This window comes from Tenrec ecaudatus, chromosome 4 (assembly GCF_050624435.1).
Source record: "Tenrec ecaudatus isolate mTenEca1 chromosome 4, mTenEca1.hap1, whole genome shotgun sequence".
Taxonomy (NCBI): domain Eukaryota; kingdom Metazoa; phylum Chordata; class Mammalia; order Afrosoricida; family Tenrecidae; genus Tenrec; species Tenrec ecaudatus.
In genome coordinates, this window is record NC_134533.1 from 50,481,399 (window position 1) to 50,497,566 (window position 16,168).

At 42.1% G+C, this 16,168-nt stretch overlaps 1 protein-coding gene across 1 annotated transcript in view; it reads right to left on the bottom strand.

The window, feature by feature from the left end:
• The window catches only part of PRMT3 (protein arginine methyltransferase 3), a 113,661-nt gene that overhangs the window by 20,721 nt on the left and 76,772 nt on the right, over nucleotides 1–16,168 (bottom strand). The window lies entirely within an intron of this gene.

Consider the following 16,168-nt stretch of genomic DNA (forward strand, 5'->3'; position numbering starts at 1 on the left):
AATAAATAACTGATGCACACGCTTTTATATGACACTAGTTCATTAAAGTTCTTCTGACCTTGTGCACCAATTTTAAAGCAAACTACGATGAACATCTGTGATGAGCACAATGGAAATACTTTAAAAGGATTTCTTATATGGGTTGGCTTCTTTGAAGATAAACTAAGTCAGTAGCAGTCCTCAGACAAAACTTACATTTAAGCAAATAACCAAAGGAGAAACTCCAAAGTAATAAAAGGCTATTAGGCAGACGAAGTCTTTTAGAGAAATAAACATATTCAGAAGGAATAATTTTTACATTTTTAAAATCTAAGTAATACTATGACTTTTTCTTTTGCTAATGCAAGTAACTCAACTTAAACTACTTTTAAAGTTGGCATTAAATAAAGCTTACAATGTATTAAAACCAGGACAATTATTATTGAAAAATCACTAAAAAACTAATTTGTGTAGTATACTATTTATGTTCAGAATGTGAATTTTTATTCGTCTCGTAGGGCCAATAATGATTAGATACAAAATGAATTCAATATTTAACCTTGAGGTTCATTAGAGTTTTGATACCAAGAGAGAATGGAATTAGTATATAGGATTCTGTTCAGCAGAATTATAAACTAATGTAGCTATACAACTGAGCTACAGATGATCATACAAAACCATACAGTGAATCAAAACATTTTTAAATTTAACTTTCCCAGTAGATTTCCTAATACTTAACATACTCTTCTAGAAGAATCATTCAAATGAGTCCTTATAGGATGTCTTTATTAGCCATCTATATCCTCAGGGCCCAGAGCAGTGTGGGGCACACAGACAGAAAGTATTTGCTGAAGGTATTTGCGCTATGTAGTTCTAATAGTGCTTACCTTACTATATTACAGTTAATTAGCCCTATCAGACTTCAGTCAATTTAAGAGCAGGCTCTATGCTTATCTCATATTTCTACATTCCTTATCTAGGATACTCACTCCTTGACATGGCTCCGAGCTCAAGACAAGGCTCTTATGTGAAAATGAGTATAATGCAAAAATGGAGGATGATCACATCAAATAAAAAACAGAGGATAACTACATCATTACGCAACTGCCAAATTTTGTTTTGCCAAACTTGACTGTCAAGTCAGTAAGAATTATGACCCAGCTAAGCTGACACATACCTTTAACAATCACAGCCAGCACTACTTACTCTCAACTAGCACCATGGGGGGGTTCAGTACTGCCAGCCGTTTGTTGTTAATGTGCAAGGTAGATAGCAGATATTTCACTATGATTAGGAAGGTGAAATGTCGGTTAACAAAGACAAACACGCTTAGTGAGGAGAAGGGGTAGCAAGATTCTCAGTGATTTTAGTAACATTTTCTAGTCTAGCTACTAGCTAGCTTTAACATGAGCTGCTGTTATCAGGTGCAGTCGAGGCGACCATAACTCACAGAAACTCCATGTGACAAAATAAAACTGTCCCTAGGGTTTTTTCCTAGGCCACAATCTTCATGGGGACAGATGATCATGTCTCTCTCGTCCAGTGCTACTGGGTGGATTGTAACTGCTTAGCTTTGTAGCAGCTGAGAACTTAAATCACTGAGCCACTCACAGGGAGGTTAGCTGTATTACGTGGGCAGTAGAATTTGCTAAGTTGTTGACTGACTGAACTTAGATAAAATAATCTTCAACTCTGAAAAAAATGGGATATGGAGGCAAATACAGAAGAAAGAGAAGATGAGAGGGTCCTTTAAGTCCATGTCTAAAACTGCACAAGCCTCTGTTTAATCCCTGAGTTACGCATATTCGGCTAAAACAAATTCAGAAAGCAAAAGCCTCAATGAACTGCAGTCTGATTCACTGACACAAGTTTCAGGCTCACCATCTGAGTGAGACATGTGCAGGAAAGATGGATGAGAACTGAGATGGAGACTGAAAAATGTACACTAATCTTAGACTAGCCTTTACACTCTGAATGAACAGCAGAGTGAGGGTTTCTACGCTGAGATCTGAACTACTGTCTGACTCGAACTTGGGTGTCTGACTCGAACGGAGCTGAATGCCTGCTAAAGCCAAACAAGGCCCTTAGTCTACAAGCACAACATGTACAGTGAGCAGGATGTCACCCAAGATGACTAACTACACAAAGAACAGGACAACGTGGCCCACTCTCATGAGCAATGATCGCCAACAGAGGCTATTTCTAAGAGGACCTACATTATGCCACTACCAGGCACAGATTTTAAAATAGCAATTTAACCGTTCAATGAAGAAAAACAACATACATGGAAGGGGTTAAAAGACAGGGATTTCAAGCAGAGAAAATAGGAAGCCATTAATCAAAGGAGAAAGTTACAAAGGAAAAAATTAACTCTCTGAGTTGAATAGCAGAATAGAGACGAGAGAAAAAACAAAGAAAAATACAGCACTAGCGAATATGAAGGTCAACAGAAATGATCACTTTTGATGAACCAAGGGGAAAAGGGTGAAATAAAATACAGTCAATGGGACTTGGGGGTGTAACACACGTATAACTAGAGACCTAACTGGAAAGGAGAGACTGGAGCCAAAGAAAGCTCCCAGAATTAAATATGTAGGAAAAGTATTTTTCAGGAATGAAAGCAATTAAAAGACATTTACAATCAAAGGAAAAATCTTAAAATTTATCGCCAACGACTCGGTCAAAATAAAATGCACTGCTACTAAGTGACCCTCTGTAGGTTTCAGAGACTATATCTTTATGGGAGCAGGTCGCCTCATCTTTTTCCAGTAGATCAGTGGGTGGGTTTGAACCACCAATCTTGGGGTAAGCAGCCTGATGCTTAACCCACAGTACCACCCACAGGGTTCATTAAACCGACTCTATTAGACATTTCGAAGGAAGTTCTCTTAACTGACGGGAAATAACAGGTGAAAATCTGGAATATAAGGAATAAAGCAAGAACACAGAAATGGTGTGTGTATACATACATAAATATGAAAATAAAAGAATGCTAAATCTCCCTCATTTTCTTTAAAACATTAATAATGATTTAAAGCACAAATGAGAACCTCATTTAGTAAGGCTTTCAATGTAGACCAGTGATAGGGGTCAATCAATAAAAACAAGTGTTCATAGTACTTGAAGGTAGAGAAGGTATTTCTTCACTGTTAAGTATAACACACAGGCAGAAACGTATGATAAGGAAAGCTATTACAAATCAATAAGAAAATGATGCACTCCAAAAGAAAACTGAACAAAAGACAACAGAGAAACTCAAGTGATTAATTTAAAGTCTGTGAAAAAACGTTTGGCCTATTTAGAACAATAGTAAATTAGACCCACCAGAAACAATTTTCCCTTATTATGTTGGGGAAAACCAGTCTGTCCAGATAAGAGTTGTCCCTGCGATAGTAGAAGAAGCTGGCGAGGGCTCCGAGGTGAGCGTCTGCACTGCCGGTTATAGTCTGCGTCTCAGGTTGAGAGTGAGTGTGTGGCAGTATTTGCTGGGTGTCTGTCTGTCTCTTAGATGTGTGTTGTACACCGGTGACAAATATCAAGGGATGTCCAAACCCACTGACTGTATAAATATAAAACTTCCCAAACAGTTTTCTATGGATGTTGTTAAGTTTACTTGCAAAGATTTAGCAATGTTAATTTTAACACGTCCGAGCAGGTTTCAGAAAGTTCATGGAGAAATGGAAGGAAGTAATATTAGAACTCTGCCACCCATTTTTTGAAAGCTCCTGGTACTTGCACAGGAAGTGACTGGCGCACTCTTAGCGGTGCAATAACGCAGCCTTTCGCTGTGAATAGAGACAGGTGCTTTGAAACCGACCCCCAGCCGCCCTGCAGCTGAAAGAAAGACTTGTCAATTGGTTTCTGAAAAACTGCCAAGAAGACGTTCTGGGAAAGCTGTGTGTCACTGAGGACCACTGTGAGTTGAAATCAACTCGACGGGCACCGCCATCAGACCAAGTGCAGAAATAAACCTGTACAGCGCAGTGTTAACAAGTGGGGTGATGTGCACAGAGAGGTAGCACACTGGGAACACGCTATACTTTCTGCACCTAAAACGGCTTTAAAATACACACCCTCTAAATAAATCAATAGATAAGAAACGACCCAACCTAGCAAACAGTTACCCTGTAGGAAAGTACTTAGACTTGATAAAACACTCACAACATGCACATAAATAAAAAGCAGGTATGTAATACGTTGTGTTTATTTGCAAAAATCGTCACCAAGCTATTGGGAGAGAGAGACACACTTGGAGCACTCACCGTGTGCTTCTTTACAGTTCCTATAATCCACAAAAACTAGTAGCTTGTGTCATGATTTATTATTTTTAGTAAGATTTGCATTATCTGTTAACACTGCAGGGTGAAGCGCTCAAAATTCGCCTGCTACCTTTCTCCTGGCCCAGTCACTCATCTCTGCAGCCTAATGAGCCGGGCTCTACCTACCACTGACAGGCACTCCTCACTTGGTAACTTGGTTAACGTTCCAAAGACAAGCTGTGATGTGAAAATGAACGCTGGGCAAAAATCGAGACGCCACTGCCAGATTTCACAAAATTGAGGACGGCTGTATCAGTACATAATTTACTGCCAAAGAGTCTACACACAAGCATAGCCACCGTATCACAGAGCAGAACTGCCCCGGGGTGTCCGAGACTGTAACTGTTTACCGGATAGAAAGCCTGTCTTTCTCCCAAGGCTGCTTGTTTCAAAGGCCTGCCTGGAGGATCGTGGCCCAATGAGTAACTGCAGCATCTGGGCTTCTCGAGCACAACCAGCTGCCACGTGACAACAGTGCCCGAGACCGATGACTCCCCAGGGTGACACCTTAACCCTCACAGGTAGGACTGCTCTTACCTCCACCTACGCACTGCCAGGTGCTCACTGCTACTGCACAACGCAGTCGGAGAGTGTGCTTTTACTGTGGTCAATGTGACACTTTAGGTAGCAGAACAGTTGATAAGTGAGGAGGGGTTTAGTAAGAAATGAAAGACTTTGAAGAATGACGATTCTTATAAAGACAAAGTTATAAAGGATAAAATATGGCATTATATAAAGTAGCAGGAGTAATGAAAAGCTAAGCCATATGAATACATTATAAATGTTTAAGAAGGAATTAAAGTGAATTTCACAGGGGTTCACTTTATAATAATTATTGTTTAGGTATATATATACTCAAATGTTGAATGTAATCCTTATATTCTGTCATCAGGAAAAAATGGGAGAAAATGTTAATAAAACCTTTTATTAAAAAAGCAAATATTTGGTTTGATATACTAGTAAGTAGCAGCATTAGGAAATGTAAATAAATTTGAAATATACAAAATCTGTGGGAAGCAGCATCATAGAAGTCCTGATTTAAAAAAACGGAGGCAGAACAATCTGAATGATAGAATAAATTTCTTACCACAGAGTGATGCATAGGAATTTACAACAAAAAAGAAAAAGAATTGAAACCCCAAATCCAGAGAAACTACTAATCCCACCCATGCAGGCAAAACAAATGGAAAAATTCGGGAATTTCACTAAAACAAACAGTTCAGCTAAGCAGTACCTGAAAAAGTTAGAACTACTTATGACTCAGCAATTCCTCTTCTAGGTGCATGCTGAAAAGAATCCAAAGAAAACCCAGTCAGCTATCCCTCCATGCTCATGTAACACCCTTCACAGCAGCAGAAGTGGAAACAATCCACACATTCGTCAATAGAGGAGTGGGCAAGCAGTCGGCCTGCTACTGATAAATGCCACACACAAGACCGACAGTCGGACTTTTGAAAACGTGCTGTGTGAAGAATGAGGCTTAACAGGACACACAGTATATGACCCTATTTCTAGAAAATATCTGCAACAAGGCTGAGAGACCAAAGTTTCTCAGTGGTTACCAGGAACAGGGTGGGGGGATCGGGAAGGGTGGGTACCGTTTAAGTGGTACAGAGTTTTTGCAAAGGGTAATGGGAAAATGTGGAAATGGACCGTGGCAGTAGGTACATGCAACCGGATTGCATATGTAAAAATGCCTGAAATGTTGTTACATAAATTTCGTCACAATTAAATAGATAAACACAATTTTCCAAAGAACTAATGAGTGTGATAGTGGCTAATTTTGATTGTGACCATTTAGCAGAAATCTAAGACAAAGGTAAATCTGACAAAGCATATTTTGTAGCTTCCTTTGAAAGGCATCAACTTATCTTTATTTCTTATTCAGATTTACCTTGAAAACCACGTCCACAGCACACCTCCAAGAGGAAGCAGAAGATGAGGGAGAGTTAGGGTGACCTTCAACTGGGGTTAAAAAGATAGATGTGTGTATATATAGCTGTAAAAATGACCTTTAATAATTACAAGAGATTTTTTAAAAAAGAAAAACCACCACAAAAAAACCCTCAAAATGTAGTTACCTAAACCAAATGATTAGTTTTAACCTGCAGTAAGGAACAATTGAAAATACGTGGTGATACCAAGTATATAACCAACCAAATATGCCAGTTGACTCAGTAAGAAAACAAGATTTTTTGGCCTGCAGCACACACCCAGGCTTTTCAAAGACACAGGACTTTCACTGGCACCACTTTGACAGCCCATCTCGGGGTCTTTTAGATGTTAATTTCAATGAACTTTACTCTCTCTGTGAGTCACTGGAATATGAGCGGCAACAACAAGCGATGGGAAATTGAAAATGATGACTAATAAACAGTGGTAATAAATAACTGGAGCTACAACTTGACATGTGCTGGAGAAAGATCAGATAGGTTAGGAGGCCTAACCACAAAATACATTCATATCTTATCAGACCCGCTGAGGGGGAAATAAGGCATTACAATCAAGGGCTTCCAGGAGCTGGGCTAAGCTTCTAATACAAGGTCACAATTAAATGATACTACAGAGAGGAAAAAAGAGTTAAAAAATCAGGGTGGTGGTGCAAGAACACCAAGTTAGAGGAGGACAGTGAACACGTCTGGGGCAGGTTGGTCACTTGTGAAATCTGTGAGAATCCTTTCACGACACTGAAGCACACAGGAAAATAAACATGCATTGCTGCTTGACTGTATGCGTTGCATGTTCCCAAGCACTGCAAGAGGGATTCAGAATGAGCTGCTTCCCAGTTCTTTGTAGATTTCTCAAAAGGATGACGATCTCTCTCGGCATTTATAAAATGAATTCTTTAAAAATCTGTCATAGGCCACATTTTGCTAGTGTATCATTTATGCATAAAGGTGAATCTAATTCATTTCACACATGCCCATTTGAAGAACAATGGTTTGAAATAAAAATGAATTCCTTTCTTGTGTAATTGGCATGATGCGTATTTCTTTAAAGGGGATGCATCACGTATATATTTAACAGGACGGCAGTCAACGGAAAAAGATCAGACGCAACCTTATGAGGAAGAAGGAAATTAAAAATGATCATGATCACTATCACCTGCAGGGAGTAATTTATCATCCCTGTTCTGCACGGGTATCATGTTCCAACAGCGTGTGGTTACAGCAGATACAATTAGGCAGCTGGCCACAGAAGGAGGAGGATAATGCGCTTTTGATGGAGTTTATCCAAGCATGGAGATAGAGTGCTTGTAATCCACGCGGCACAGTCACTGTAACAAAAATACAATTCATTTTTGTTGTTGCAGTATTTCTTTCAAAATCCTAACACGGAATTCGAAAGCCAACTGAGAATGAGTCTGAAGCAACCAAAGGAAGAGTAAGCAGGAAATGCATAAAAATGCTTAGTACAGATTACATCATTGTATGTTAACCGACCAGATGAAAATACAAACATGAGCCATACAAGCTGCTGCACATGGAGCATGAACCCTGCTTGTGCTAACTGGTGTTTAAATGAAGAAGACATAATCGACAGATATGAAAATTATGCAGGATGCTTCTCTCCCAGTATCAACTATACCTTAAATTATGGACTCCTTCGTCTTCAATTAATTTCCTATTTTATCCCAAGAGAACATGGGCGTCTTTTGTTTCTTTCATGATTCCTCTAGGGAACAATACACATTAAGTGCCATACACGTCTCAAGGGATACTGCCAGAGTGAGTGATGTTGGGAAACAGCCCAAGCATTATGGAAAGTAGCAAACCAGACAATAGGTCTAAAAAATTTAAAAAGAGACACTTTTACTGGAAAATGCAACATAGTTCATTTTATGAGCTACTTATTTCCAGAGCATAGCACAGAGTGTAAACTCCTTTTAAAATAATAGAGCACTTCTTTGTAATTTCAAAATTGCTTAAGGAAGTGCTGGTCGGAGTAAAGAAATTGTCTCTTCAGTGACTAACAATTTTGACGTTTTATCAGTTGATACCTACATATTCTAAATGCCCCAAATTTCTTCCTAGCTAAAAAATATTATTGCTTACACAGTCAATGTGGATATTGATATCTATCCTTTTTTAGAAACCCACTTAATGTATAATATACATTAAAGTCCGCATAAACATACATCTCAATACATTTTCAAATTGAATGTCTATGTAACTAGCACTGGGATCAAGAAACAGCATGCCGCCACCCTAGTAGCCCACCCCCTCCTTTCACACCTTACTGATCCCAGCTGCCTGCCCTGACTCTGAGTCAGGGTGACCCTCTGTGTCAGCGTGGGGTTCCCAGGGGCTGAGGGTTTTGGAAGTAGATGGCTGCCCTTTCCCGAGGCGCCTCTGGGTAGACCAGAACCTCCAGCCTTTCCATTAGCAGTCAAACTGTGAAGTGACTTGACCCATCCATGCAGGATGTTCAGGATACTTAAACGGAGCGTCTGGCTTGTTTTGCGTGCTATTGTTGGTGACGTGCATCACACATGGTCATGGCGGTCAGAGAGCACGGCAGGTGACTGTCTACACAGTTGGTTTATCCAGTCTGCCGATGCCGTGCACTGGGAGGTGTTGAGGTGCATGAACAGCGCTGCTCTGAACATTCGCGCACACGTCTTTTGGTGACCACAGACGAGTGCACTCGCAGCTTCTGTGTCCACGGCCAGGCGGGCACTGCCAGCATGCACACATGTATGGCTCTTGTTAATCTGCCTGCCATGCTGGGGTCATTGTCTGCTTGCCTCAATATCCTTTGGTATGGGTTTGTTGACATAAACTCTCTCCATCTGAAAATACCTTTCGGTTCATTCTTAAAAGCTGTTAGTTGCTGGGCAGAACTCAGGGATGGCAATCTTTTTCTCAGCACACAGAGAATGCCATTGTCTTTAGGATTCCATTGTTTCCAAAAATGATCTACCGATCGACTTATTATTCCTTTTATGGTAATTCCAACTCCCTGGCCCATCGTCAGTTTCCATGCTTTCTCTTTGGTTTTTAGTTTTACTAAGATGTGTGTCTAGGTGTGGATTTCTTGTTTAAAATTGAGGTACCTAAACAGTCACTCCAAATGTATGTCAGTATTCACAGAGTTGGGAATGCACTGATCTAGTTTTGAAACATGTCCATCACCCTAAAGAGAAACACTAAGCCCATTAGTAGTCATCCCGATGCTTCCATCGATAGAGATTTGCCTCCTCTGGAGTCAAACGCCATGTGGTTGGTCTTCTGTGACCAGCTTCGTTCACTCAGGGGCATGTTTTCAAGGTCCACCCACGTTGTAGCACGTGCCAGGTCGTCACTGTTACTGTGCCCCCAAGCCGCTGCCAGTGAATGGATGCCAATTCACAGCAACCCTGGTTTCTGAGAACGCTACCTTCACAGGGTCAGGCAGCGGCACCTTTCACCTGAGGAGTGGTGGAAGGGCTGTGGGTTAGCAATAACAACACCTGTCCCACAGCACGGCCTGGCTCCTTGTCTTTATTGAGCCAGGTCACAGAGGTTGGGTCACACTTACTGCTCTAGCTTTATGGACAGTGCTGCTACGAACATTTATGTTCAAGTTCTTGTGTGCACTGAAGTGTTAACTTCTTTTCAGTATTTACCTTGGCAGTGGGTGAATTTAAAAATTTTATCATGAACAGGGGATGCTGTGAATGTTAGGTCTTGTTGACTAGAGAAACACATCCAGAGACAATCGGGTATGTGTGATAAAGAGCTTTATATTGAGGAGTAATTATGTCTCAAGAAAACATCCCAGTCCATAATAAGTCTGAGATTAGACCGCAAGTCCTCTCGAGACTCGCGCAGCCACATGCAAGAATGCTGAATGCAGGCTGGTGGGTGCAAAACCATGTGGATCCAATGGCTCTAGTAACATCTCCAGGGCTCTGGCAGCAACCAGGGTCTGCCAGCAGGAAAGAGAAGGCAGAGAGAAGGGGAGGTTCCCAGGACGCTCCTTATGAGAAGGCCATGCCCACAGGGAGGCCCCGTCAGGCAGGTGGCATGAAATTGTTAGTACCACACTGAGCTGTGCATCTTAGATTGCAGCTCAGTGTCTTTCGCTTGTTTCGGAAGATCCTACTTTTAATATTCTCAACCTCCTTTCCTGTGAGGATGTACAACAGACCTTCTCTTGTGCCCCGTCTTTTGGTTGTTCCTCTGCCTCATTCATCCTTGTATCTCTGTTTCCTTCTGGGTGTTTTCGCCTGACCTAAAACCCAGCTCACTGATCCTCTCAATACCAATATATGGAGATCTGCTATTAAAACTCGTGTTTCGTTTAGTTAGAGAATGTCTGTCTCTTTTTTGTCTGCTGCATCCTATTTTAGAAAGTCTCCAATCCTTTGTTTACAGCTCAGCCTCCTTTCTCCTCCAACTTAGTAGGCAGAGCAAATGCCCACTTCTGACAGCTCTAACAACGAGCACTCCTGGGCACGCTTCCTTACCTGTCTCGGCTGGTTCTGGATTCGTGCTGTCTTATCTACCTCATGGCTTTTGAGTATGTTGTATTGGAAAACTGCTTGGAGAAACAATTTGAGACCGCTAATTTTCTTTTAGAAGGAATGCTTGTTTCTGCAAGGAACGCAGGGACACTAGCAAACCAAGATGACCATCATCCAAGAGCCAGCTCTAAGAATTTCCTGGGCCGCCCAGATGCCATACAAGGGCTCCTGGATTCCCGCTACTCTGTTCTTGTGTACAGTCTTAAGAGGATCCCAGCACAGCTAGAAGAACGATACAGTGGGGATCGCTGTGATGCTTAGCTTCTACCTAATCTTCAGAAAAGAAAGTCAATATGCCGTTACTTCTTTTTCAGCTTTCCATTTTTTTCCTTTAAAACTGAAATCTAAAAAACAACAACAAAAAAGCCAAGATCCAAGAAATTTCTCCTAGCATTCCTACCAACAATAACAAATCAATCCCCTGTAATACACAGTGTGCGCAGCACTAGTAAGGCTTTCTGGAAAAGCCAGACCTGTGGTCAAACCAGAAAGGAGTAGGGTTATTGAGATGTGAAAGTAAGAGTGTGCCAGTCCTTGGAAACGTCTTATGAGCCCCTACGTATCAGATCACTTTACTACAGGGCACCAGAACCCAGCTATCTTTGTAGATGTTGACACCGTTGACATCGCGGAAGTCTTTGGGGGCAGGAACGACATTTCATTCTGTGAAGTATTCACAGTACGTATCTCCCACGGAAGTTTATATGAGTACAATATTTAAAACATGTTGATAGAAAAGGGGGTTGAGAGAGAAAAAATAGGTTTCCAATTAAAAACCTCTTGCAGGCCACTGCTTTTCTAGATTCCTATCACACATCACCAGCTTTGTCACTGCTGGACAGTGATGCTCTCTGCTTTCTTATCACCCACTTTCATGCTGCTTTCCAGTGCTCCCCAAAACAGCCACGGAAAAACGATCTACCCCACACTAGTTTCTCAAGTGGCAGAGAACACTGCCAAGGAAACCTTTCATTCTGAATGGTGTTGCTGCTCGGTGCCATCAACTTGGTTCTCACTCACAGGTCAAATCACTGCTGTGGTGGTTACGTAATCTGGTGCCAACTTGAAATTATCAGTAGTGAAGGGGAGGAGTTTAGTCTGTCAATCAGGTCGCTGCTTGAGGACCTCATTGGGAGGCACTATGGAGATAAATAGCTTGCTGGAGGCGAGACACACAAACCCTCTGCTTGGTGTTCCTGATGACAGGACACATGGAGCTGTGCTAGAGCCCTGGAGCTGGAGAAGCCATGTGGAGACCCCTGGCAGCGCTGAGATGCTTACACCGCCACTGGATCCACAAGACCTTTTACCCACTGGCCTCTGATCTTCCTGTATTTGGCATCACTGTATGTGTTGTGTGAGTCTGAAGAGGAATTTATAGATTGGTATCAGACATATGAGCTAATATTGGACTTATGGACTTGATCTGGACTGGGCTCTGAATTTGTTTCTCTAGTCAACCCAGACTAACACAACTGCCCAGTCCTGTGCCATCCTCACAACTGTTCCTGCGCTGAAGCCCACTGCTGCAACCACGGTGTCAAACATCTCATTGAGGACCTTCCTGGTCTTCGTTCCCCCCGACTTTACCATCCATGATGTCCTCCTCCAGGGACTAGTCTCTCCTGACAATATGTCCAAAGTAGGTAAGATGAAGTCTAGCCAAACCTGTCTCTTAGGAGCACGCTGGCCGTACTTCATCCAAGACAGAATTATTTATTTATCCTCTTGGCAGTCCATGGTACTTTTTAGTATTAGGAAGACACATTAACTGAACAAGAAAACAGTTATACACACACCAAAAAAAAGGCAATACAACAAATAATTTGGTTTTTGGCAGGTAGGTGATGTAGCTTTACAAAATACTACTTATCTCTTACAAGTCTTTGGGTGTACAAAATCAAGAGAAAGAACCCTGAAGACACTCTTTACTAAACTGGGGCAGGAAGAAGAGGTTAGAAGGAAGCAGCAGACTGGGTGTAGGGAATGTGCTACATCTTTTAAGTTTCAGAAATAAATATGGCTGTGGGAAGTGAGGAAAAAGATGCCTACTCCCCAGTAGCCAGCATCTGGGGTATGAATTAAAAATCTGCTCATCTTCATTGATAAGTTGCAGTTATACCAAGAAGGCATTTATATTAGTTATCATACATTTTGACTTTTTAATTTTAAATGTTTATGTGCTTGCAATGTTTGGACACTAAGGCCCCAGGATTTGCCTGGCCATCCCTTAGCTATGGAGTGGGATGGTGGACGAAGGAAGAGAAGGGAAGGGATCAGATTGTGGTGCAAGGCGTTGGGAACAGTCAGGATATATCACTAATTAAAGGAAAGGGCATGTGTAATAGTTATGTCTTTCTGTATTACTGACCTAGAAACACAACCTCTTGCAAAACTGTAGTAGAAAGGATAATTTTGCTTTGAAAAGCAGTTGGAATGTTCTTAATGAAAGTCTTTCTTTAGTACATTATTAAGTAATCAAGAATATAAAGAGGTCGCGGAATTTTCACTGCATACCTTAAAAGGGAGCCTGCTGACACTGGGCTCCTACCTACAAGGTCAGTGCTTCAACCCACAGCTGCTGTGTGGGAGGGCTGAGATGTGCCTCCGCCTGTAAAGGCTTATAGCCCTGCAAACCACTGGTATGCCTGACAAGCATGTTGAGCGAGTACTTAAGGCTTAGCCCAGTCATCTTCTTGGGCTGAAGTCCTTGGCCCAATCAGCCTGATTCAATCCCATGGAGTAAGTAAACTCCACCTATGAAATCTCTACACCTAGAAGGGGAAATTAAAACTCAAACCAGCCTTCATTTAAGAACAAAGATAAGGCAATGAATAGAGATGGTAAGTAGATTAATTACAGAGCATTTTTTATGCGGCAACCAGGTGAAAACTGTTTGGGTGCACTGTCTCCTTTAGCACTTCAAGTCAAGTTCCCACCTATGAGGTGAGTTTTGGTATCACCACTTCTGAGACCCAAACCACTGAAGTACAGGGGAGTGCAACACTTCGTCTGACGTCACACTGGCAAACCAGGTCCACGGGCTCGAAATAGTAAGTGTCATACCACAGTTCTGCATTCCCACGTTGGCACTTTCCTCCCGTGTCTTCTTAAGCTAGAGTAAGCCACCGTGGCTGCATCAAGGGGCCCCGGCACAGAGCGTGCGCTGTTTACTTTGTTTGGGCATTGGGTCGCTGTGTCAGCTCGAAGATGCTTAACAATAACTTGTACTTATATACAACTATTTTAGACAGAACTGATTTTCAGACAACTCCGTTTCATTTCAAGGTTGGTCCTTATCTCAATCAGCTTTCTAAAAAGAAAGATAAAAGTGATTTGGGCAAATATTAGTAGAAACTTGTGAGCCATTTGATATAAGACGTTAAGTCAGAAATTATAAAACAATGGGCAAGTGGCAAAAGAGGACACTTTTTCCTCAATGCATCCTTCATCCAGATCAGTGCTTCCCAAAGCTCACTTGGAGGCTACTGGAAGGATCTGGAGGTAGCAAAGGCAGGCGCCCACACTTTTTCCTGGATTATGGGCTTCAGCCTGGATAGGGGGTGGGGGGTGGAGGTAGGGGGGCTTAGTGACTCTGTTCTGAAAAGGGGGCAGTGGCAAAATAAATATGCTTCTGAAGGTGATGTTTCCATCTCTTTAACCCTGTCCTGAAGCAGTCTGAGCTCTTCCGTTCCTGCCGCAGCAAACAGGCAATGTGGCATCCTCAGGGACCCCCATCAGGTTCCTTTTCACCAGGCTCTGAGTGTGAAGTGCAAGGCCAGAGCCTCAGGCACACTGTCTAGAAAGGGAAACATTTCCTTTTTTTGGGTGGTGGGTGGGGGGCATTTCTTAGCACAACTTTACTGGCCTTTCCCTCAATAATACAGTTTTCAATTTTCCTAAACCTGCTTCCTAGTAAGCCCCCATGACTGTCCTGTGTCCTTTGAGAAAATCTGTCTAGATCCCCTTTGGTGACCCCAAAACAGTCCCCCTAACCTTCTGCGTGGGCCTTTCTGCCTTGAATCTAGCTGCCCTGGCAGGTCCCCCAAGGCTGCTGCTTTCATGGGACTTTTGTTAAAGGACCCCTAACAAGACGAAGACAAGTGTATGACTGAGAGACGTTGTCCACTCAGCCACTGAGGACACATTTTGTGTGGGATAAACCCCTGTCTGTATGAACTGAAAGCCTAGTAGCAATACTTTCTGATTTAGCCTCATAACAAAAAAGTTATCTTTTCGACTCTTGGCTCCTCTTTCACGAGGACTGATTCTTCTTGTTACTACATACAAACAGCTCAGCCTCTGGAAGCATGAGGGGGGTTGGGATTACCAGGCGGTCTGGGTGCAGTTTGCACCATGGTTTCTGCTGGGACGAGAGTGAAAGGAAAGCTGACCTGGGGAGATTATGGCCTTCTGGGGCTCCTCCCAGGATAATCGCCTGAATCAACGCGGAAAATACCTGCTCACACTCATCTAGTACCACAATCGAATAAAGCTAACTGGCAGCCACAGTGATAAGTCCACAGAGATCCTCTGACATCTTTCATCAAGAGTCCACTCTTATTGATTACTTGATAAATAAGCCATTTCTATGCTTATTGCTAGTCTTGAGAGGGAGAATGTAGTCCTGCTTGAATGAGATTACGTCTCCTGTAAACTTTATTGATCTTCACCACTGCTGATTCTGAGCACGAATTACATTGGGGTAGGAACGTAGACTAAGAATTTCAAAATCCACTCAAACTGTATAGGAGACTTGCGTCAGTGTCAATAGACTTTTAAAATGTAGGCCCAGAGCCCTTTGCAGCATGGCTTTCAACAGAGGACCGGGCGCTTATCTCCAGGAGTCTACAGACAAGCCATTTACTCAACTTCCTACGAAGCCCCACACACACTGCCACGGGGACTGATTCTGACTCAACGTTTATAGGTTGTCATTCTCCGTGACTAGGTTTAAATATTGCAGAAGATTCCTTCCACTATTCAACATAATGAACATGCATCTCTAAGTTATTATGAGGTGGGAAACATCTGCCCTTTAACCACAGGATTTTCCCCAATGGTATGTTTACAAGGAGAGAATGGAAGTCGACAGGGGCGTAACTAAGGATAAAGAATGGGATGAAGAAGGGCAGATTTTTAAATGCTTGGAAACGTGGGCATTTTCCTCTATCGCTCTATGGCCTATAATTCTTCTCAACTGCTCTTTGGTTATCTACTATCGATAGGGTGAATTTCAATATCTGCCCCCCCCCCAATTCGTACTACTTGAATACAGAAATGGGTTCAGATTATTATCTTCCCAATGGCTCAGAGCCCTTTGTACACAATGCTACTTAAAACACATTTCCTGAGACTAAAA